The sequence below is a fragment of the Gorilla gorilla genome, chromosome 12 (assembly GCF_029281585.2).
Source record: "Gorilla gorilla gorilla isolate KB3781 chromosome 12, NHGRI_mGorGor1-v2.1_pri, whole genome shotgun sequence".
Classification (NCBI taxonomy): Eukaryota; Metazoa; Chordata; class Mammalia; order Primates; family Hominidae; genus Gorilla; species Gorilla gorilla.
The window spans coordinates 48282241-48306318 of record NC_073236.2 but is presented as its reverse complement, the minus strand read 5'-3'; the positions used below and the strand labels follow the sequence as shown (position 1 = coordinate 48306318).

Genomic DNA, 24078 nt, shown 5'->3' with positions numbered 1-24078 from the left:
GCTTTCTCTTGAAAATTCAGCAGCTCTGGCAACCCTGAGTTCCAGGTCAGGCTGGAACTGGGGGCGCCCCATGGGAAGACGGGAGGGCGCGCGCCCCCTCTCGGGAAGTATTTGCCCCGAGAGGCCCCACTAGGAGCCCACACTACGCTCTCCTGGGGGCTCCCCTAGGACGGGGAGGGAACTAATAATTACTGGGCCCCCCCGCAGCGGCAGCCGTGGCTCCTACATTAGCTGGTTTAATTCTCCAAACAGGTCTTGGAGGAAGGCATCCTTCTATTCTACTGATCAGAAAGCTGGACACAGTCCCACTGCCAGGCTACACAGTTGGTGCCATTTGCGGAGACGACCTTTGACCTTTAACCCACGCGGCCACCCGCCCGAGCTCTTACCCCCGCTGCCCCTCGCGCGTCCCACTCCCCGTCCCCGCCGGATCCGCTTCCCTGCCCTGGGCCCAGCGCGCCGCCAGGGAAGGGGCCGGAGCCTGGGAGCCCGCCCCGCCGTCGCCCGTCCTCCGCCCGCAGGCCCACCCGCAGCGGTCAGGTGAAGGACCGAGCGCCGCGCGCCCAGGCGGGGCCTCCGGCCTGCACGAGGAGGGCAGAGTCCGTTGCGGCTGCCGCCCCGACGCCAGCGCATCCCCGCTCGCCGCGCCCGCCGCCGCGATGTCCGGGGCCGGCCTAGCCGCGGTGGTGAGCCGCCTGCGCCCGCAGCCCGGCGAGGAGCCGCAGACCCATGAGGTAAGGAGGACTTCCTGGCTGTGCTCGGAGGGCGCCGGGACGGCAGCGCCTCCTGCCCATTCGTTGCCCTCCTGGTGCCGGGCGCCTCCGGGGCTCCCAGGGAGAAAGCGAACCCGTTGGAAGCCACGGCCGGCTGCAGAGAATGAGGGCCCTTGGGGGTCAGCGGGACTAGGAACCCCTCTGCTTTCGGTCTTTCTCGGTTCCCTGCTCATTGGGCTGCTCAGCTGGGAGGCGCACCGCCAGCTAGAGCGCAGCCCGCACGTTGTAGTCAAGCGACCCGACAAGCCTCCCACTCTCCGGGGCTGAGCAGGGATCGGTGCCGGGGCTCCAGATTAGGGGCCATTCTCACTCAGTGAGGCGCGCACCCTTGTTTGGTGACCAATGCGCGCCCCCACAGAACTCCAAGGCAGCAGGCAAACAACCAAGGGTCCTGCTGCAGGAAAACGCCCGGAAAGAAGGCTGCAGGATGTGAGCCCCGGGAGTGCTGATGCAGCCCCGGGTCTTCCGATGCCTGCGGGACACAGCAGAAGGGCTGCGCAGCCGCTCGGGGTCTGTTTCGCTGCGATAGCCTGAGCTTCTTCGAAAGAGTTTGAGCTTCCAAGCGACCCTTCTTGATCTATTTTCTTGCACTGGACAAGAACTAAGACAAGTGGAGAGGGAGGCAGGACTTCAGTGGCAGGAGCCCCTGCTCTGATTCAGGAAATCTGAGGCCTGAATTACAATATGATGGGCCGTCAGAAGTCATGAAGACCATGGGTGACAACGTCGGTCAGGCCCTGGCACAGTGCCTGGCACAGTCATGACAGCCAATCTTTAGACCCCTCAGGGTCCATGCTGCATCTCCTTTGCGTTGTGCAAGTGTGTGGGAGGTGGAGAGCGTTTTGGTTCAGTCTCCCTCTTAGTCTTGAACTGGCCTCCTTCAGCTCTGGGCTGCTGCATTATCACCCCTGCCGCTTCCCACTGGGCTCTTGAAGCCTGCTGGAGAGGGTCCACAGGGCAGGCTTGTGTGTGGAGTTGAAAAGCTCTGCCAGGCGGGGTGAGGTGGCTCAAGGCTGTAATCCTAGCTGCTCCACAGACTGAGATGGGAAGATTGCTTGAGGCCAGGAGGTTGAGGTTGCAGTGAGCTATGACTGTGCCACTGCACTCCAGCCTGGGCAAAAGAGCAAGACCCCATCCAAAAAAAAAAAAAAGCTCTGGTGCATACGTCTCCCTCTCTAGCCTGCAGGTCAGAGAGGTTTTGACGGAAAAACCTCCACACCAAAGGGGCTTGACCACATCCAACAGATGCATTCTACCATATGTCCTATCCCTCGAGGGAGCAGGTAAAGGAAAGGAGTGTGAAGTTCCTTTGTCCCCAGCTTTGGCCTTGCTTCTGCCATCTGAGATAACATCATTGATTGAGTCATTAAATCAGAGAAGGCATCTAGATCTTCTTCCCTCCCCAGGTTCTGACCTCGGGCACTCAATGGCCAATATAACTGGGTTAACCTTATTTAAGAATTAGTTTGGATTCATGTAACTAGAACCTGCCTAGTCACCTGAAATGCATTAGCCCCCTCTCCTGTCAAATAGTTATTTTTAAGACTCTTTTGTGATTGGAGTTTCTTTTTTTTTTTTGGCTACTAAGATGGCAATCTACTTCTTTGGGGGAATTTACCAACACTTTCAACTTTGAAATAGAAAGAACCCAATGCTAGTGATCCTCAATTTTGCCATTGGTTAGCATTAGCTAAGGAGCTTTTAGGATTGTATCCAGTTCAGCCTCTACCCCTGAGATTCTGATGTAATTGATATGGATGCGTCCTGGGCAGTAGTAAGTTTCAGGCTACTGAGTGATTCAAAAGTGCCACCAGGGTTGAGAGCCTGTGTCTTATGCCATTCCTTTGTGACAGTTCTATGTTAACCTCTTGATACTTTTATGTGCTTCTTTTTGAATGTTCTTGTTCTTAAACCTGTTCGTGCAGATCCTGCATTACCCTGCTTTGCAGTCTTAATCCACTGGTGCTCCCTTTTAGCAATTTGCAGAGCTGTTGTTTGCAGTAACCAGGAGGGCTTGAGAAAGTGTTCCACTCAGGTGGTCCAAGGAGCAACATAAAGCCAGTGGGCTAGGTAGCAATGATTCAATGAGGGAGAGGAGTGGGGTTTGTGATGACCTGATGGCATGTCCCCTGCCCAAAGAAGACCACAGCTACCCACCTCCAGTTGACCATGGCTATCATAGATTGCAAAACTGGCCAGAAAGTCTTCCCATCCCTGAATACATACCCTTTTTGCAATGTGCCTTTGCAACTCCTTATATCAAGAGGTGGGATCTGTTTCTCCAGCGCTTGAATCTGGGTTTGGCCGTGAGACTTGCTTTGGCTGATGGGACATTAGTAGATGGGATACAGGCAGAGGTGTGAAAGGCACTCAGACATTGGTGCTTGCTCTCCTGATGCACTTGGGAAACTTTGACCACCACCCGTGGAAGAGCCCTGGCTAGCCTGCTGCAGGACGCACATGGCCAAGATATGTGAGCAAGGCTGTTCTAGACCATCCAGTCCCAGATGACCACAGAGATCAGCTAAGTTGGCCCAGACCGGGACTGCCCAGCTGACCCACAGAATTGGGGAAAATAATAAGTGTTTATTCAGGTGACCAAGAATCAGGGTGGGTAGCAAAAACTTATTGAAATACAGCGCAGCATGGCTGAATGTTATAATCTTTTAAAGAAAAGCCAGAAGTTCAAATTTTTGTGTAAGCTCCAGCTTTTAAAAAATTGGAATGAGTAACCAGCATCTGAAAACACTCTCTGGGCCAAACAAAACACAACTTTAGGCTGCACTTGGCCTGTCAGTTGTTGGTTTGCTACTTTCTTTATAGAGGAACATAAGGTCTTTACCCTAACACCTCATTGCCACCTACTCACTCACCCTTCTCCCACAACTGCTGTGCCCTGTCCTATCCCCCGCAGCTGTTTCTTTGTATAAAATGTCCACAATGTGTGTCAAGACCCCAGCTTTTCCAGGCAGTCTTTTTGTATGGAAATAGAAGCTGCTGGGATTGCCAATCTTCATGGAGAAAGTGAAATTTGAGACAGGTGTCCAGTGAAGGAAAGTGGAAAAAATACTCCTGGTTTTAAGTGAGCGTGAGATCAGGCATGGAGGTGGGTTCATAGAGGGACAGTGGACAAGTCCACCAGTTTTGGCCAGAGAAAAGTGTTCCTATAGGGGAAGTGAGGGAGATTAAATTGGAGACAGGAGTAGAGGAGAGATTGTGGAGCCCCCAAATGCTAAGCCAAGGGTTTTGCACTTGATTGGACAAAGAGAAATCGCTTTAGGCAGAGAGAAATCACCTGATGCTTTTGAATGGGGGGGTCTCATGAGGAAAGGAGTAATCTATTCTATCAGTATGCAGGAAGAGCTTGTGGGAGGACACGGTGTACTGAGGGAGACAGAAGGTACAGTAGCCTCTCTTATCCATGGTTTTTTTGGTTTTGTTTTCTGTGGTTCCAGTTACTCTAGGTCAACTGCAGTCCAAAAATATCCAATAAAAATTTACAGAAATAAACAATTCATAAGTTTTCAATTGTGCACTGTTCTGAGTAGCATGGTCAAATCTCCAGATGTCCTGCTCTGTCCACCTGGGACGTGAATCATCCCCTTGTCCCACATATCTATGCAGTAGACACTACCTGCCCACTAGTCACTTAGTAGCTGTTGGGTTATCAGATTGAAAAGACATAGTATATACAGGGTTTGGTACTATGCTCAGTTTCAGGAACTAACTGGGGGTCTTGGAACCTATTCTTCTCAATTAAGGGGGGACTACTGTGTAGTGTTTTTAGTAAGGAAAGGAGCACTGGAATTGGAAAGAAAAATGGAGAAGTGGAAGAATTTAACTTAAAATTTATGGGAACTTCTCTTTACCTTAAGTTATAGTTAATTATGTTAATGTTCTTACCTGTATAACCAAGACATATTGGCTGTTTTCAAAACACTTCTTTTTTGTTGTTGTTGTTGTTGTTGTTGTTGTTGTTGTTGTTGTTGTTTTTTGAGATGGAGTCTCGCTCTGTCGCCCAGGCTGGAGGGCAGTGGCGCGATCTCGGCTCACTGCAAGCTCCGCCTCCTGGGTTCACGCCATTCTCCTGCCTCAGCCTCCTGAGTAACTGGGACTACAGGCACCCGCCACCATGCCTGGCTAATTTTTTGTATTTTTAGTAGAGATGGGGTTTCACTGGGTTAGCCAGGATGGTCTCGATCTCCTGACCTCGTGATCTGCCCACTTTGGCCTCCCAAAATGCTAGGATTATAGGCGTGAGCCACCGCACCTGACCTCAAAACACTTCTATCAACAACTTTGCATTTTGCCTAGGTTATTTTTGACTGACTTAAAGGTATTTGGGGGCTTACAATGGTTTATTACTACCACAGTTAATACTGAAGGAGGCGTTTGCTGGGTTCATAGAGAAGGAACTTTCTTGCTCTCTCCACTGAGAGCCTCTGGAATCTATCTTTCCCTCCTTCCTGCATTCTTTTCACCCTCTAAGGGATTCCAAGGGATTCATCTTCCCCAGAATGAAGGCTTACTGAGTTGAGGGGCGGGGATGGAAGAGAAAACACAAAATCCTTAACAACATTTTTAAGTCTTGGGAGGAGGAAAATAAATATCACAGCTCTGAGAAGAAGAGAAAGAGAAAATCAAGAGAAGGCAATTATTGTCATGGTGCAATTAAAATAGAAAACAGGAGGGGTGCAGTGGTTGTTACCTGTGATCCCAACACTTGGGGAGGCCAAGCTGGATGGATTGCTTGAGCCCAGGAGATCTTGAACAGACAGGACAACATGGCAAAACCTGTCTCTACAACAAAAATTAGCAGGGCATGGTGGCGTGCACCTGTAGCTCCAGCTACTCAGGAGGCTGAGGCAGGAGAATCGCTTGCGCTTGGAGGTGGAGGCTGCAGTAAGCCATGATCACACCACCGCACTCTAGCCTGGGCAGCAGAGCAAGACCCTGCCTCAAAAAAAAAAAAAAAAAAAAAAGAAAGGAAAGGAAAGGAAAATAGAAGAAATACTAGGAAAATGGCTATATTTACATCAGTGGTTTTCAGTCTTGACTGCATGTTCAAATCATTTATGAACTTTAAAAGATTAATCCTGGGAGGGTCCGTTCCAAGATGGCCAAATAGGAACAGCTCCAGTCTGCAGCTCCCAGTGTGATCGATGCAGAAGATGGGTGATTTCTGCATTTCCAACTGAGGTACATGGTTCATCTCATTGGGACTGGTTGGACAGTGGGTGCAGCCCATGGAGGGTGAGCTGAAGCAGGGCGGGGCATCACCTCACCTGGGAAGTGCAAGGGGTCAGGGGATTTCCGTTACCTAGCTGAGGGAAGCTGTGAAAACTGTACCTGGAAAAACAGGACATGCCCACCCAAATACTGCGCTTTTCCAATGGTCTTAGCAAATGGCATACCAGGAGATTATATCCCGCCCCTGGCTCAGTGGGTCCCACACCCACGGAGCCTTGCTCACTGCTAGCGCAGCAGTCTGAGATCGAACTGCGAGGCTGCAGCCTGTCTGGGGGACGGGCATTCACCATTGCTGAAGCTTGAGTAGGTAAACAAAGCAGCCAGGAAGCTTGAACTGGGTGGAGCCCACCACAGCTCAACAAGGCCTGCCTGCCTCTGTAGACTCCACCTCTAGGGGAAGGGCATAGCTGAACAAAAGGCAGCAGAAACTTCTGCAGATTTAAAACATCACTGTCTGACAGGTCTGAAGAGAGCAGTGGTTCTCCGAGCACAATGTTTGAGCTCTGAGAATGGACAGACTGCCTCCTCAAGTGGGTCCCTGACCCCCGTGTTGCCTAACTTGGAGACACCTCCCAGTAGGGGCCAACTGACACCTCATACAGCCGGGTGCCCCTCTGAGAGAAAGCTTCTAGAGGAAGGATCAGGCAGCAACATCTGCTGTTTTGCAATATTTGCTGTTCTGCAGCCTCCGCTGGTGATACCCAGGCAAACAGGGTCTGGAGTGGACCTCCAGCAAACTCCAACAGACCTGCAGCTGAGGGACCTGACTGTTAGAAGGAAAACTAACAAACAGAAAGAAATAGCATCAACATCAACAAAAAGGTCATCCACACCAAAAACCCATCTGTAGGTCACCATCATCAAAGACCAAGGGTAGATAAAACCACAAAGATGGGGAGAAACCAGAGCAGAAAATCTGAAAATTGTAAAATCCAGAGCACTTCTTCTCCTCCAAAGGATTGCAGCTCCTCACCAGCAACGGAACAAAGCTGGACAGAGAATGACTTTGACGAGTTGACAGAAGTAGGCTTCAGAAGGTCGGTAATAACAAACTTCTCTGAGCTAAAGGAGGATATTTGAACCCATCGCAAGGAAGCTAAAAACCTTGAAAAAAGATTAGACGAATGGCTAACTAGAATAAACAGCATAGAGAAGACCTTAAATGACCTGATGGAGCTGAAAACCGTGGCACGATAACTATGTGACGCATGAAGAAGCTTCAGTAGCCAATTCGATCAAGTGGAAGAAAGGGTATCAGTGATTGAAAATCAAATTAATGAAATGAAGTGAGAAGAGAAGTTTAGAGAAAAAAGAGTAAAAAGAAATGAACAAAGCCTCCAAGAAATATGGGACTATGTGAAAAGACCAAATCTATGTTTGATTGGTGTACCTGAAAGTGATGGGGAGAATGGAACCAAGCTGGAAAACACTTGTCAGGATGTTATCCAGAAGAACTTCCCCAACCTAGCAAGGCAGGCCAACATTCAAATTCAGGAAATACAGAGAACACCACAAAGTTACTCCTCGAGAAGAGCAACCGCAAGATACATAATTGTCAGATTCACCAAAGTTGAAATGAAGGAAAAAATGTTAAGGGCAGCCAGAGAGAAAGGCCAGGTTACCCACAAAGGGAAGCCCATCAGACTAACAGCGGATCTCTCGGCAGAAACTACAAGCCAGAAGAGAGTGGGGGCCAATATTCAACATTCTTAAAGAAAAGAATTTTCAACCCAGAATTTCATATCCAGCCAAACTAAGCTTCATAAATGAAGGATAAATAAAATCCTTAACAGACAAACAAATGCTGAGAGATTTTGTCACCACCAGGCCTGCCTTACAAGAGCTCCTGAAGGAAGCACTAAACATGGAAAGGAACAACCGGTACCAGCCACTGCAAAAACATGCCAAATTGTAAAGACCGTCGATGCTAGGAAGAAACTGCATCAACTAACAGGCAAAATAACCAGCTAACATCATAATGACAGGATCAAATTCACACATAACAATATTAACCTTAAAGGTAAATGGGCTAAATGCCCCAATTAAAAGACACAGACTGGCAAATTGGATAAAGAGTCAAGACCCATCAGCGTGCTCCTGAATAAGGAGACCCATCTCACGTGCAGAGACACACATAGGCTCAAAATAAAGGGATGGAGGAAGATCTGCCAAGCAAATGGAAAGCAAAAAAAAAAAAAGCAGGGGTTGCAATCCTAGTCTCTGATAAAACAGACTTTAAACCAACAAAGATCAAAAGAGACAAAGAAGGCCATTACATAATGGTAAAGGGATCAATTCAACAAGAAGAGCTAACTGTCCTAAATATATATGCACCCAATACAGGAGCATCCAGATTCATAAAGCAAGTCCTTAGAGACCTAGAAAGAGACTTAGACTCCCACACAATAATAATGGGAGACTTTAACAACCCCCTGTCAATTTTAGACAGATCAACGAGACAGAAGGTTAACAAGGATATCCAGGACTTGAACTCAGCTCTGCACCAAGCAGACCTAATAGACATCTACAGAACTCTCCACCCCAAATCAACAGAATCTACATTCTTCTCAGCACCACATCGCACTTATTCCAAAATTGACCACTTAGTTGGAAGTAAAGCACTCCTCAGCAAATGTAAAAGAACAGAAATTACAACAAACTGTCTCACAGACCACAGCGCAATCAAATTAGAACTCATGACTGAGAAACTCACTGAAAACCGCACAACTACATGGAAACCGAACAACCTGCTCCTGAATGACTACTGGGTAAATAACGAAATTAAGGCTGAAACAAAGATGTTCTTTGAAACCAACGAGAACAAAGACACAATGTACCAGAATCTCTGGGACACTTTTTTTTTTTTTTTGAGACGGAGTCTTGCTATTTCGCCCAGGCTGGAGTGCAGTGGCCCGATCTCAGCTCACTGCAAGCTCCGCCTCCCGGGTTCACGCCATTCTCCTGCCTCAGCCTCCTGAGTAGCTGGGACTACAGGCGCCCGCCACCACGCCCGGCTAATTTTTTGTATTTTTAGTAGAGGCGGGGTTTCACTGTGTTAGCCAGGATGGTCTCGATCTCCTGACCTCATGATCCGCCCGCCTCTGCCTCCCAAAGTGCTGGGATTACAGGCGTGAGCCACCGCGCCCGGCCTCTGGGACACTTTTAAAGCAGCATGTGAGGGAAATTTATAGCACTAAATGCCCACAAGAGAAAGCAGGGAAGTTCTAAAATCGACAGCCTAACATCACAATGAAAAGAACTAGAGAAGCAAGAGCAAACACATTCAAAAGCTAGCAGAAGACAAGAAATAACTAAGATCAGAGCCGAACTGAAGAAGATAGAGACAGAAAAAAAACCTTGAAAAAATCATTGAATCCAGGAGCTGGTTTTTTGAAAAGATTAACAAAATTGATAGACCGCTAGCAAGACTAATAAAGAAGAAAAGAGAGAAGAATCAAATAGATGCAATAAAAAATGATAAAGAGGATATCACCACCGATCCCACAGAAATACAAACTGCCATCAGAGAATACTATCAACACTTCTACACAAATAAACTAGAAAATCTAGAAGAAATGGATAAATTCCTGGATGCATACAACCTCCTAAGACTAAACCAGGAAGAAGTCGAATCCCTGAGTAGACCAATAACAGGCTCAGAAATTGAGGCAGTAATTAATAGCTTACCAACCGAAAAAAGTCCAGGACCAGACGGATTCACATCTGAATTCCACCAGAGGTACAAAGAGGAGCTGGTACCATTCCTTCTGAAACGATTCCAATCAATAGAAAAAGAGGCAATCCTCCATAACTCATTTTATGAGGCCAGCATCATCCTGATACCAAAGCCTGGCAGAGACACAACAAAAAAAGACCAATATCTCTGATGAACATCGGTGCGAAAATCTTCAATAAAATACTGGCAAACTGAATCCAGCAGCACATCAAAAAGCTTATCCACCAAGATCAAGTTGGCTTCACCCCTGGGATGCAAGGCTGGCTCAACATACACAAATGAATAAATGTAATCTATCACGTAAACAGAACCAAAGACAAAAAACACATGATTATCTCAATAGATGCAGAAAAGGCCTTTGACAAAATTCAACATCCCTTCATGCTAAAATCTCTCAATAAACTAGGTATTGATGAAATGTATCTCAAAATAATAAGAGCTATTTATGACAAACCCACAGCCAATATCATACTGAATGGGCAAAAACTGGAAGCATTCCCTTTGAAAACTGGCACAAGACAGGGATGTCCTCTCTCGCCACTCCTATTCAACATAGTGTTGGAAGTTCTTACCAGGGCAATCAGGCAAGAGAAAGAAATAAGGGGTATTCAATTAGGAAAAGAGGAAGTCAAATTGTCCCTGTTTGCAGATGACATGATTGTATATTTAGAAAACCCTATCATCTCAGCCCAAAATCTCTTTAAGCTGATAAGCAACTTCAGCAAAGTCTCAGGAGACAAAATCAATGTGCAAAAATCACAAGCATTTCTATACACCAATAACAGACAGAGAGCCAAATCATGAGTGAACTCCCATTCACAATTGGTACAAAGAGAAAAAAAGACCTAGGAATCCAACTTACAAGGGATGTGAAGGACCTCTTCAAGGAGAACAACAAACCACTGCTCAATGAAATAAAAGAGGACACAAACAAATGGAAGAACATTCCATGCTCATGGACAGGAAGAATCAATACTGTGAAAATGGCCGTACTGCCCAAGGTAATTTATAGATTCAATGCCATCCCCATCAAGCTACCAATGACTTTCTTCACAGAATTAGAAAAAAACTACTTTAAAGTTCATATGGAACCAAAAAAGAGCCCTCATTGCCAAGACAATCCCAAGCAAAAAGAACAAAGCTGGAGGCATCACGCTACCTGACTTCAAACTATACTACAAGGCTACAGTAACCAGAACAGCATGGTACTGGTACCAAAACAGAGATATAGACCAATGGAACAGAACAGAGGCCTCAGAAATAACACCACACATCTACAACCATCTGATCTTTGACAAACCTGAGAAAAACAAGAAATGGGGAAAGGATTCCCTATTTAATAAATGGTGCTGGGAAAACTGGCTAGCCATATGTAGAAAGCTGAAACTGGATCCCTTCCTTGTACCTTATACAAAAATTAATTCAAGGTGGATTAAAGGCTTAAATGTTAGATCTAAAACCATAAAAACCCTAGAAGAAAACCTAGGCAATACCATTCAGGACATAGACATGGGCAAGGACTTCATGACTAAAACACCAAAAGCAATGGCAACAAAAGCCGAAAGAGACAAATGGGATCTAATTAAACTAAAGAGCTTCTGCACAACAAAAGAAAATGCCATCAGAGTGAAAAGGCAACCTACAGAATGGGAGAAAATTTTTGCTATCTGCCCATCTGACAAAGGGCTAATGTCCAGAATCTACAAATAACTTAAACAAATTTACAAGAAAAAATCAAACAACCCCATCAAAAGGTGGGCAAAGGATATGAACAGACACTTCTCAAAAGAAGACATTTATGCAACCAACAGACACATGAAAAAATGCTCATCATCACTGGTCGTCAAAAAAATGCAAATCCAAACCACAGTGAGATTCCATCTCACACCAGTTAGAATGGCAATCATTAAAAAGTCAGGAAACAACAGGTGCTGGAGAGGATGTGGAGAATAGGAATGCTTTTACACTGTTGGTGGGAGTGTAAATTAGTTCTACTATTGTGGAAGACAGTGTGGTGATTCCTCAAGGATCTAGAACTAGAAATACCATTTGACCCAGCAATCCCATTACTGGGTATATACCCAAAGGATTATAAATCATGCTACTATAAGGACACATGCACACATATGTTTATTGTGGCACTATTCACAATAGCAAAGACTTGGAACCAACCCAAATGTCCATCAGTGATAGACTGGATTAAGAAAATGTGGCACAAATACACAATGGAATACTATGCAGCCATAAAAAAGGATGAGTTCATGTCCTTTGTAGGGACATGGATGAAGCTGGAAACCATCATTCTGAGCAAACTATCGCAAGGACAGAGCACCAAACACCGTATGTTCTCACTCATAGGTGGGAGTTGAACAATGAGAACACTTGGACACAAGACGGAGAACATCACACACTGGGGCCTGTCATGGGTTGGGGGGATGGGGGAGGGATAGCATTAGGAGAAATACCTAATGTAAATGACGAGTTAATGAGTGCAGCAAAACAACATGGCACATGTATACATGTGTAACCTGCACGTTGTGCACATGTGCCCTAGAACTTAAAATATAATAATAATAATAATAATAATAATAATAATAATTAAAGATTAATCCTGAGTTCTACCTCCCAGAGGTTCTGATGCAGTTGGGGTCTGCATGTGACCTGGACTTCAGTAGGATCTTTAAAAGCTGTTAAGATGATTGTCATATGCTGTGGGGATTGAGAATCACCACTCCCACAGTTGCCAATGCCTCCCATAGTTGGGATGCTGTTTTGAGGTTTGCAGCCACATTTAAGCTGCATCTGGGGAAACATCTGCTATTTGGTCTTTGCTATTTTCATGGTAGATATGGACAATGGTTCGCACGTAAACTTGAAAAGTATGTGCAGTTGTGGAATGGGGTGTCTAACATAATCCACATTCTTGGATTGGGTAAAAACAGCTTGTTTTATGGGAAAATAGAAATGGCCTTAGTTCAAATAAACATGCTTATTACAGTGAAGTCTGTCTTCTAAGAGTACCGCTTCCCACACGGAACGCAGGACACTTAGAAGTTGCGCACAAATGGGAGGGAGGAGGAGAAGGAAGACAATTAGAACGAAAGCATAAAGGAGATGCGATATTAAAAGAAGATAGATGTCAGAAATGTAATACCAGTTAAGAATGGGAAAGCTTTGAAACGTTAGTGTAAGGGTGAAGTGGCTATTATGATAGAATCAGCAGATTTTAAAACAGCAAGGATGAGTTCAAATGGCAGTTGGTGGGGGTGATGAGGTGCTGGTCATTCAATGTCTGGGGTCTGGGATCTGTCTCATGGAGATGACCCCTAGGGCCTGACTGGCTGAGCATTGCTGGTGAGTGTTTTTTTCCTTTCTCTACCTGGAGGGCATATGAAGGATGCATCTCAAATCCGTGAGTGTTGAACTGCTTATGTTTGTGGACAAATGGCCTCACTGGGACTGTAAGGATGTTTGTAGCATCACTGGGGACAACAGTGGCCTTAAAAGATCTTTGCCATAAATATTTTTTTAAAAGCCTCAATGTCGGAACTCTTCAAGTATGATCTTTTTGAGGCTTAATGGAATTTTCTTAAAGTTGGTGTGTGTTCATTAAAAAAAAAAATCAACTCTTGCTGATGCGAGGCATTTTCTACCTAAAATATATTTCTAAGCATGTCCTGGGAACTGTATTCTTCCTCAGTGTTAAAGATTTTCAATGAAAAAAATAACTGATATTAATGGTTTTCCTACTAGAATGTTTTTTAAATACGTAAAAGAAAAATATTTGGCTGGGCATTGTGGGTCACGCCTGTAATCTCAGCACTTTGGGAGGCCGAGGTAGGCGGATCACTTGAGGTTAGGAGTTTGAGACCAGCCTGGCCAACATGGTGAAACACTGTCTCTACTAAAATTAGAAAAACTAGACTGGCATGGTGGCGCGTGCCTGTAATCCCAGCTACTCAGGAGGCTGAGGCAGGAGAATCGCTTGAAACCGGGAGGCGGAGGTTGCAGTGAGCCGAGATTGTGCCACTGCACTCCAGCCTGTGTGACAAAGTGAAACTCCATCTCGAAAAGGAAAAGAAAAAGAAAAATGTGTGATAAGTGTTAAACACATTTACATGGTGCTTCTTAGATTTTAATAAACTGCCTGTAAGAATTGCCATACCAACCCTGAGCATACCTGTTACTCAAAAAGCGATCGGCTCTTACGGCAGTTAATTCATCTATGAGATTATTGTTCTACATCAACTTTTTTAATCCAAGTATTTGTCTTTCATTTTGGGCATTTTAACAGCTTTTTTAGATTATAATAGACATACACTAAACTACATTTATTTGAAGTATGCAGCTTGATGAGTTTTGGTGTATGAATGCCCTTGTGATAGTAATGCCATGATAAGAATAATGAACATATCAGTCACCCCTATATGTTTTCTTATGCCTATTTGTAATCTCTCTCTCTCTCAGTTCTCTTTGTTCCACTCTTTTTTTTTTTTTTTTTTTTTTTGAGACAGAATCTCTCTCTGTCGCCCAGGCTAGAGTGCAATGGCACAATCTCGGCTCGCTGCAACCTCCACCTCCCGGGTTCAAGCTATTCTCCTGCCTCAGCCTCTCAAGTAGCTGGGATTACAGGTGCCTGGCACCATGCCCGGCTAGTTTTTGTATTTTTAATAGAGACGGGGTTTCGTCTTGTTGGCCAGGCTAGTTTCAAACTCCTGACCTCAAGTGATCCGCCCACCTCAGCCTCCCAAAGTGCTGGGATTATAGGCATGAGCCACCATGCCCAGCCTGTTCCCATCTTCCTCCCCCTGCCAACACACGACCACTGATGCGGGTTCTGTCACTGTAGGTTAGTTTTCATTTTCCAGAATTTTATGCAGATGGAATCATACAGTGAGTACTCTTTTGGTGGGGTGGTTGGCTTCTTTCACTCGGCACAGTTATTTTGAGATTCATCCATTTTGTTGCATCTATTAGTTACTCATTCCTTTTTATTGCTGAGTAGTATTCCATTGTAGAGATACAGTACACTTTGTTTATCCACTCACCTGTCTGTGGACATTTTGGTTTCTAGTTTTGGGCTGTTAAGCTGGGATGAACGATGAACGTATGTGTATATGTGCAGCTTTGGGATGAGGTGTCTAACATGAGCCACATACTTGGGTTGGATGTACTAGTCTTTGTGTGGACATATGCTGTCTTTCCTTTTGGAAAACACTTCAAAGTAGCATGGCTGGGTCATACTTTTTAACGTTTTAAGAAACTACCAAACTGTCTTCCAAAGTAAATGTGCCATTTTCTATTCCAACCAGCAATGTATGAGAGTTCCAGTTGCTCCACATCTTTGGCAAAACTTGCAAATATAAAAGGAATTTTGTGTTTCGTGTTTATATGTATATAAATATATAATGTAGTATAAATATACATAGTATATAATTTTGTGTTACAGATTTGTTTGTATGTATATGTATATATACGGTAATGCGTCACTTAACAACAGGGATATATTCTGAGAAATGGATCACTAGGGGATTTCATCATTGTGCAAATATCATACAATGTACTTACACAAACTTAAATGGCATAACTTACTAGACACCTAGGCTGTAGCCTATTTTTCTAGGCTACAAACCTGTAGAGCATATTACTGTACTGAATATGGCAGGTAACTGTAACACAATGGTGTATTCGTGTATCTCAACATAGAAAAGGTACAGCAAAAATATGGCATAAAAGGTAAAAGATGAATAGGGCACTTCCCATGAATGGAGCTTGCAGGACTGGCAGTTGTCCTGGGTAAGTCAGTGAGTGAGTGGTGAGTAAATGTGAAGGTCTAGGACATCACTGCACACTACTGTAGACTTTAGAAACACTGTACAGTTGACTACATTTATAAAAAATATTTTTCTTTCTTCAATAACAAATTAACCTTAGCTTACTATAAATTTTCTACTCTATAAACGTTTTGATTCTTTTGCAATAGCAGCTTAAAACACATTGCATAGCTATACTAAATATTTTCTTTCTTTATATCCTTATCCTATAAGCTTTTTTCTATTTTTAAACTTAAAAAATGTTATGTTAACTTTGTAAACTCTTTATTAAAAACTAAGACACAAACGTATGCATTGGCCTAGGCCTACACAGGGTCAGGACCCTCAATATCACTGTCTTCCACTTCTGCATCTCGTCCCACTGGAAGGTCTTCAGGGGCCATAACACTCATGGAGCTGTCACCTCCTGGAATAACAATGCCTTCTTCTGGAATCCTCCTGAAAGACTTGCCTGAGGCTGTTTTACAGTTAACTTTTTTTTTTAATAAGTAGGAATGCAATCTAAAATAACCATAAAAAGTATAGTGTAGTAAATACATAAACCAGTAACATAATCATTTATTATCATTATCAAATATTATGTACCATACATAATTGTATGTGCTAGAATTTTATACGACTGGCCGTGGAGGTTTGTTGACACCAGCATCACCACAATTGTGTATTTTGTTGTGCTATGACCTCACTAGGTGGTAGGAATTTTTCAGCTCATTATAATCTTATGGGAACCCTGTTATATATGTGGTTCATTGTTGACCAAAATGTTATGGGGCACATGACCATATATATATTTGTATATACATGTGTACCTAACCATATATTAATATATGTGTGTATGAATATACCATTTAGGTACAAATACATGCTCTAGTCAATGCTTATTTACATTTCCTCTGAGAGCCTATATTTGAATTCAAGAAAGTGGAGTGTGTCTGGACCTGGTCCCACTGCAGGATTCTCGGTGCTCAAGGAGACATTGGAGGTGTGGAGACAACACTGTTTAGATGTTGGCTACCTCTGGGAGAGTGGGTCTGGGGAGAGGCGAAGGGGAACTTCCTTTTATACTCAGTGCATACTTAACAAAGGAAAAAGAAAAGTATCCTCTCCTCCTCTGACTTGGTCTCCCTTACTCTGTCTCAATGGGGAACAGGACCTTCTCCTGGCAGCTGCCTATGTTTTGGATGCCCAGTACAACAGAAATGTTCCATTTGAAACTCACGTCAGGCCATCAGGTAAGTAACATGTTAAACCATCATGTAGAACCACCTGTCCTTCAGCACTTGGTACTCTTGAATTTGAACCCAAACTGAAGGCATTGTTTACACAGATATTTTAAGAAGTATATAGGGTACAGCACATAGATTTGGATGTAATCCAATACTTTTTTTTTTTTGAGACAGGGTCTTGCTTTGTTGCCTGGGCTGGAGTTCAGTGGTGTGATCATGGCTCACTGCAGCCTTGAACTCCTGGGCTCAAGTGATCCTCCCACCAAGGCCTGGGATTAGATATGTGAGCCACCATGCCTGGCTGAATTTTTTTTTTTTTTTTTTTTTTTTTTGAGTTATAAGAGCATGGGCCTCACACGCAGGGAAGCATTCAATAAATAGATTAAGATCAGACAAATGAGTAAAGTGAGCAATACCCAGCATAGAAGCTAGGGCATTCAAGGGAAGAACTTGCCATTGTCTTTTCCTTTTATGTCATCCTCTTAGAGTTACCTCAAGTGAAAAGGCTTTTTTGTCCTGTCCATTGTTTTGTGATGCAATCCATATGTTTGCTGTTCTCATGGGAATTCAGCTTTTTCTCTATCACCCCCTACAGGTGCTCAGCCTGTTTATCACTAGGGCTCAGCATCAGGGCCTCCCAAGGCAGCCAATACCTCATCCCTGGATGTTGCTGAGCATGTTTGGGGTACTGTCCCCACCTGGGGAGAGACTGGCATGACCTTTTGCCAGATCTCTTCTGAGTCTATCATGTTAAGATGGGATGATGTACATTTTAAAATTGGGTTAGGCCACCATGCCACATCATGATAGGCCACTTTAACTGAGGGTTTAATCTGTGTCCGTCACTGTTCAAAGTCCTCTGCAAGTATTCTCTTATTACTATCACAACAACCCCATGGGAAGGTATAATCTTAGCTTGAGACTGTTAAGAAAATGTGCTTTGAGATATGATCATATGCTTGATTTTTTTGTGTTAGTGTTTGTAGTATATGATCATTAAATACTGCCTCCTGCTCCCTAGAATTTAAAGGAAACATGACTAAGCCTTAACTTTATTTTACCCAGCATTAGTTCTTTAAAGAGATGTTTGGGTGCTGTGTAGCTCCTGTTCGTTGTTTATAATCACTTTTGTCTTTTTCTTCTCCAGACGTTACTATTTTTATAACCACTAGACAACGCAGGTTGCCGCATACTTCTTTATTTGTGTAGACCTCGCTCTTGCCCTGTTTGAAGAGCGTGAGTTGCTTCCCCTGCCTTTCTTGGTAAGCATGCCATAGCAGATGGCTAGCCAGATTTGGTCATAGATGATTGGGCCTTGTGCCTCTTCTTTTTTTCCCCTCAAATTTCAACAAATATGAATTAGATGTTATTTATTTTTTTGCTGGGGGATTAGAGAAGTTCTGTCTACTCACCAAACACATGCTTCCTTCATAACGCATTTTAAGTGCAATGGGAGATTTTGGTCTTCTGTGCACACACCCACAAAATCAGAGATGGTTCAATGATGTTTTCAAAGCCAATTTACTTACTGCCAAGTAGATGATGTTCTCATATAGTGTAATATGCAACTTGTACATGCCACATTTTCAGCTTTTCTTCATAGTCATAAATTATTAGAGTATTTATTGGTGCTTAGGGGCTGATCACATTTGATTTTGAGTAATGTATCAAATTCACCAGCCAATCCAGAGAGGTCTAAATAGTAGACCAGTGCCCTGCCCATGTTGATTTCTGATTCGTCATTACTCTTACCTCTGCCTTAATAGCTATCATTTGCTCCCTGCTTGCTATCTGCTGGGTGATCTCAATGCTTTCTCTGTATTCTCCTTAAGCCTTACAGGGACTCAGTGAGATGTGCCTGCTGTTATTATACCCATTTTAACAGATAAGGAAGCTGAGCCTAGAAAGATTATATAACTTGTCCAAGGTTACTAGGCAACAAAGGCAGAACTAGGCTTCAAGCCTAAGCCTGATTTCAAAGCTTTTGCTTTTTAACAACCACACACACCCTTTTTTATTCTTCCTTATTTCATTTATCAATTGCACAAACATATTTACAAACCATCCTAAAACTCAAACACTTAAAACAAGGGTTGGGAAACCATGGCCTGTGGGACAAATTCAGCTGCTGCTTATTTTTGTACAGCCTATGAGCTAAGAATCGTGCTACAAATGGAATGTTTGTGTGTTCCCAAAATTCATATTTCGAAACCTAGCCCCAATGTGGAGGTATTTGGAGGTGATCAGATCATGAGGGCAGAGCCCATCTCATGAATGGGATTAGTCCCCTCATAAAAGACGCTTCAAGGAGCTCCCTTGCCCCTTCTGTCAAGTGAGAATGCCACAAAAAAATGGCTGTCTGTGAACCAGAAAGTGGGCCCTCATCAGACACCAAATTTGACAGTGCTTTGACCTTGGACTTCCCAGCCTCCAGAGCTGTGAGAAATAAATTTCTGTTGTTTATGAGCCACCCAGTCTATGGTATTCTGTTATAGCAGCCTGATCAGACTAAGACAAATAGTTTTTACATTTTAAAATGACTAGGAAAAAGGACACTGAAGATTAATATTTTGTGACACATGGAAGTGATATGAAATACAAATTTTGCTGTCTGCAAATAATGTTTTATGGGAACATAGCCACACTTATTCATTTATGTGTTGTCTTTGGCTGCTTTGGAGCTACATCAGCAGTTTAGTGGTTGTGACAGAGACTGTAAGACTTGCAAAGCTTCACATGTTTACTTTAACAGAAAGAGTTCACTAAACCCTAGCTTTAGAGAACAACAGCCTTTTATTATCTCCCATGACTCTGTGGGACATTGGCTCAGGTGGTGTGGCTGGGGTGGTAGATGTCTGGAAGCTCTTAGATCTCTGGAGGCTGGAACATCCAAGGTGGCTCTCTCACGTGGCTGGCAGGAGCTGCTGGCTGTAGCTGTGGCCCCGGCCCTCTTCTATGTAGCTGCTCCACGTGGCTTAGGCTTTTCCCAGTGGGTGGCTGGGTCCAGGAAGGAGCATCCCAGTGTGCTGCACCATCAAACCTCTGCTTGCATCACACTTGCTGATGTCCTGTTGTCCAATGCCAATCACATGCCAAAACCTGAGTCAACTTGGGAGGCCACTGCAAAGGGGGTGAAAACTGTAAGTATGGCTCACTGGGGCTGCCCAAGTGACATCCACCAACTGTCTTACAATAAAGATCCTGCAATTAATGAATTCTCTGGATAGAAGACTTTTATCCCAATAACAGTCAACAAAAACACAAAATCTGAAGAAACAGAGCTGTGCATTCACAAACCTGGACAGAGTGTTGTCTATCCCTCCTTAGCACTGGTCCACTCTGGCCAAGGTAGGAATCCCACAGAGTGGTCTTCTTAGCCATTTGCCTCTTTTCCTGAGTCCTCATCCCCTGTCTGTTGTTGGTCATGTATAACTTTGGGTTGGCTGCCTGAGTTTCAGAGTGTTCCTTCAGCCAGCCCTTGTACTGTAAATCTCCAAAGTCCAGTGTGTTCTGAGGGCTTTGGCCCCCATCCAGCATTACCACGCAAGTCTTGTTTTAAGCAAGGATGTCCTAAAATTGCCTAAGGCCCTTTTGCAAAGCTGGACTTGACATTGGGTCTCTATAGCTCTTCAAGAGTCAACAGATTGAGAGCTAGAACATTTGCAAGGGGCTGCAGCCCAGTCTGTGCACAGACCCATGAGGGCTGGAACTAGGGGGCAATGATACTGTCCCCTGCTGCTTTCAGGCCCACAGCCAGCCCCTTCCTCCTGTCTCTAGCTCTCAACTCAAGACTTTTCCCTCTTTTTAGCCTGTCCAGTTGTCCCTTTCTCCATCTCTTCCTATCTTCCACTGTCTCTCCCTATTGATGGAGGAACGTGCCCTTGTTAGGAAGTTGTTACTGCATCCCAACAGCCTCAGGCAAACCTTGGGCTGCAGTCATGGGCTTCAAGTCTAGCAGGTACAGGAGTCTGGAGTTGGCACCCGTAATCTACAGAGGGAGGCCCATCAGGACTTCGGTCTTGATCTCAGTGGGCTCCATCCTCGTCTCTAACCAGCCTCATATAGGCAGCAGGGCTGCAGTGGCAGTGATGTTTATGGAAGGACCCATTATTCCCAAACACATCTTTGGGGAATTACCTTACCGTTAGAGAAATGGGACTTCTAGGTGTCTGGAATTTGAACATGGGGAATTTGAGAGCATAGACGATCTCTGCCTCTGACCTCCCCCTTTTCTGGGGAAATGTGTTCTTGGTCCTCAGCCTGCTGGTGCAGCCCCTCCCAGGAATCCCTGCCAGTGTGGGTCATGCAGATTGTGACTGAGTGGCAGATTTCCCTTTCAGAGGAAGAAGCCATTCTAACCGGCAGAAAATGTTGCTGCAATTTTCAGTAAAATTAAGTGACATGGCAAATTCTCAGAGGGTGCCAGGCAGGAAAGGTAGGGTAGTGGCAGGGGACAGGGGGTGGTACTGGATAACTAAAGCTGAGCCTCCGCATGGCAAGCCCTCGTGCTCAGCCTCTGTTTTCTCCTTGCAGGCCACCTCAATAGCAGAAGTACTCTGCCTGACTGCATACTTTGGCAGACTGGTACATTTTGCAAAAGTCACTCCTCAAATGGTTTTCTGGAAGGATACAAAAGACATCTGCACCATGGTAACCATAGTGGTGAGTGTTCATTGTAGTACCTGTAAGAGTTTATGACCGAAGGCAGGAGCCATGAAGAAAAAAGACTCAATATATTTGCTTTTGATGAAACAACAACACTTCCATATGGTGAACGCCATAAGCACAACTGCAAGCAAACCACAAACTGAAGAACAAATAGGGCAAAATGTGGCAGTGCAGACATTTCAGCATATCAAGAGCACTTCCAAATTTCAGGAAAAAAAAGATATCTCAATAGATAATTTTGCTGAAGATAAGTGAAGGCAACTCATAAGGAAAAAATATGTAAAATGGCCAATAGGAAAGATGTTTAACGTCACTAATTAAAAATTATAGAATAAAACAACAATAAAATACCATGTGTTTGCCTATAAAACAATCTTAGCAAGATTGAAAACAAACTTTTTGTAATTTCAATTTTTAGTTTAGATTCAGGTGGTACATGTGCAGGTTTGTTACATGGCTATATTTCGTGATGGTGAGGTTTGGGGTACAACTGATCCCATCACTCAGGTAGTGAGCCTAGAATCCAGCAGGTAGTTTTTCAACCCTTCCCCTCCTCTGTCCCTTCCCCTCAGGAGTCCCCAGTGTCTACTGTTGCCATCTTTGTGTCCATGAGTACCCAGTGTTTAGCTCCTACTTATAAGGGACAACATGCAGTATTTGGTTTTCTGTTCTCTGTTAATTCACTTAGGATGATGGCCTCTGGCTGCATCCATATTACTGCAAAGGACATAATTTCATTCTTTTTAAATGACTGCATAGTATTCCATGGTGTATATGTACCACATTTTCTTTGCCTAACCCACCATTGATGAGCACCTAAGTTGCTTCCATGTCTTTGCCATAAAACAAATGTTCTTACACCCTACAGGAGAGAGGAATAAAACTGTCTTTCTGGAAGGCTCTTTGGCAGCTCCTTTCAAAAGCCTTGAAGGTGAATATATTTTAACCCTGGACTTCCATTCCTGGGAATTTATCTGTAGGAAAGAAGGATGCATTCAGAGATTTAGCCACAAAATTGGTGGTGGCTGACTGTTTATAATATTGAAAAATTGGAAACAACCTGATTTCCAGACAAAAATTATAAGACATATGTCTTAAGTAGAATGTGATATATTCATGCAGCCTCCTGTGCTGTCGTCTCACTCCTTTGCTCCATCTGTTATTTGAAAGGCCCTGGGAATGAGACCTGCCTTTTTAGCCTGGCCTGCAAAGCCACCTTCCATAGGTCCTTATCACTTTCTGCTGCTTCCCTTTGTCCCCACTCCCAGGACCCTCTGCTTCCCAACATGCCAGCCCAGTACTTCCTCAAGAGTCCTTTTATTCTGTCTTCTTGTCTAGCTCTTGACCTTCCTGAGTTTTTTTTAAAGCTCTGCTGTGCTGTAGGTTGCATCAGAGAGTGCCTCCTCCATGAAGCCCCTCAAATATCTGAACCCTTGGTGATCCACCTGTCCTCGCTGCCCTGGGACAGCCACACTGGTTTCCTCCAGTGCGGCAGTTGTGAACCAGCCTCATTTCTTAGCTGTTTCCCCCGCCTGTGGGCGGCAAGCCACTCCGGTGCCAAGGCAAGAGACTGAAGGCAAAAACTGTTCCAGTATAATAAAGAAAATATACGGAATAAGAATAGTTATACTAGAAATAGATTATAGATATGATTATATATGAATATCATTAATCATTAGTTTGTTAACATTACTCTTTATTCCAATATTATAATAATCTTTGTTCTACAATTATAACTTAGGAAAAACCAGGCCATACAGAGATAGGAGCTGAAGGGACACAGTGAGAAGTGACCGGAAGACAAGAGCGTGAGCCGTCTGTTACGCCTGGAAAAGGCCACTAGAGGGCTCCCTAGTCTAGCGGTAACGCCAGCACCTGGGAAGACGCCCCTTACGTAGCGGACCTCGGTCTAGCGGTAGCGTCAGTGCAAGTGGAAGGCACTGTGGAGTCTCCCTTTCCTTGGGGGAGTTAGAGAAGACTGCTGTACCACCTCTTGTGGAAGGCCTGACATCAGTCAGCCCCGCCCACAGCCATCTGGAGCCCGGAACGTCTCCCTGTGATGCTGTGCTTCAGCGGTCACGCTCCTGGTCCACTTTCATGTTCCACCCTGTACACCTGGCTCTGCCCTCTAGATAGCAGTAGCAGAATTAGTGACAGTACTAAAACTCTTTGAAATGCGTAGAAGAAATAATGGCATAAGCTGTCCTCTCTCTCCGCCTCGCTGCCAAACAGGGAGGGCCCCTTGTCCGGTGGACACGTGACTCACGTGACCTTATCAATCATTGGAGATGACTCACACTCCTTACCCTGCCCCTTTTGCCTTGTGTCCAGTAAATACCAGCACAGCCAGGTATTTGGGGCCGCTATAGGTCTCCGCATCTAGGTGGTAGTGGTCTCCGGGGCCCAGCTGTCTTTTCTTCTCTTTGTCTTGTGTCTTTATTTCTACGATCTCTCATCTCTGCACACGAGGAGAAAAATCCACAGACCGTGTAGGGCTGGACCCTACACCCCTCCCGTGCGGCGTGCCCTTTGAGGGGAAGGAGCTCACTAGATCCTCTGTGCCTTACCAACAAAGGGGCTAAATTCAAGTT

The 24078-nt window shown here is 44.5% G+C and overlaps 1 long non-coding RNA gene across 1 annotated transcript; it reads left to right on the top strand.

Annotated features, from left to right (window-relative positions):
• The first annotated feature begins 266 nt into the window (after nt 1–266).
• LOC115932858 (uncharacterized) lies at nt 267–22011 on the top strand. The gene is made up of 4 exons (XR_004068978.3): nt 267–734; nt 16744–16825; nt 17967–18081; nt 21353–22011. It is a non-coding gene; the product is annotated as an uncharacterized lncRNA (long non-coding RNA).
• Nucleotides 22012–24078: the final 2067 nt, after the last annotated feature.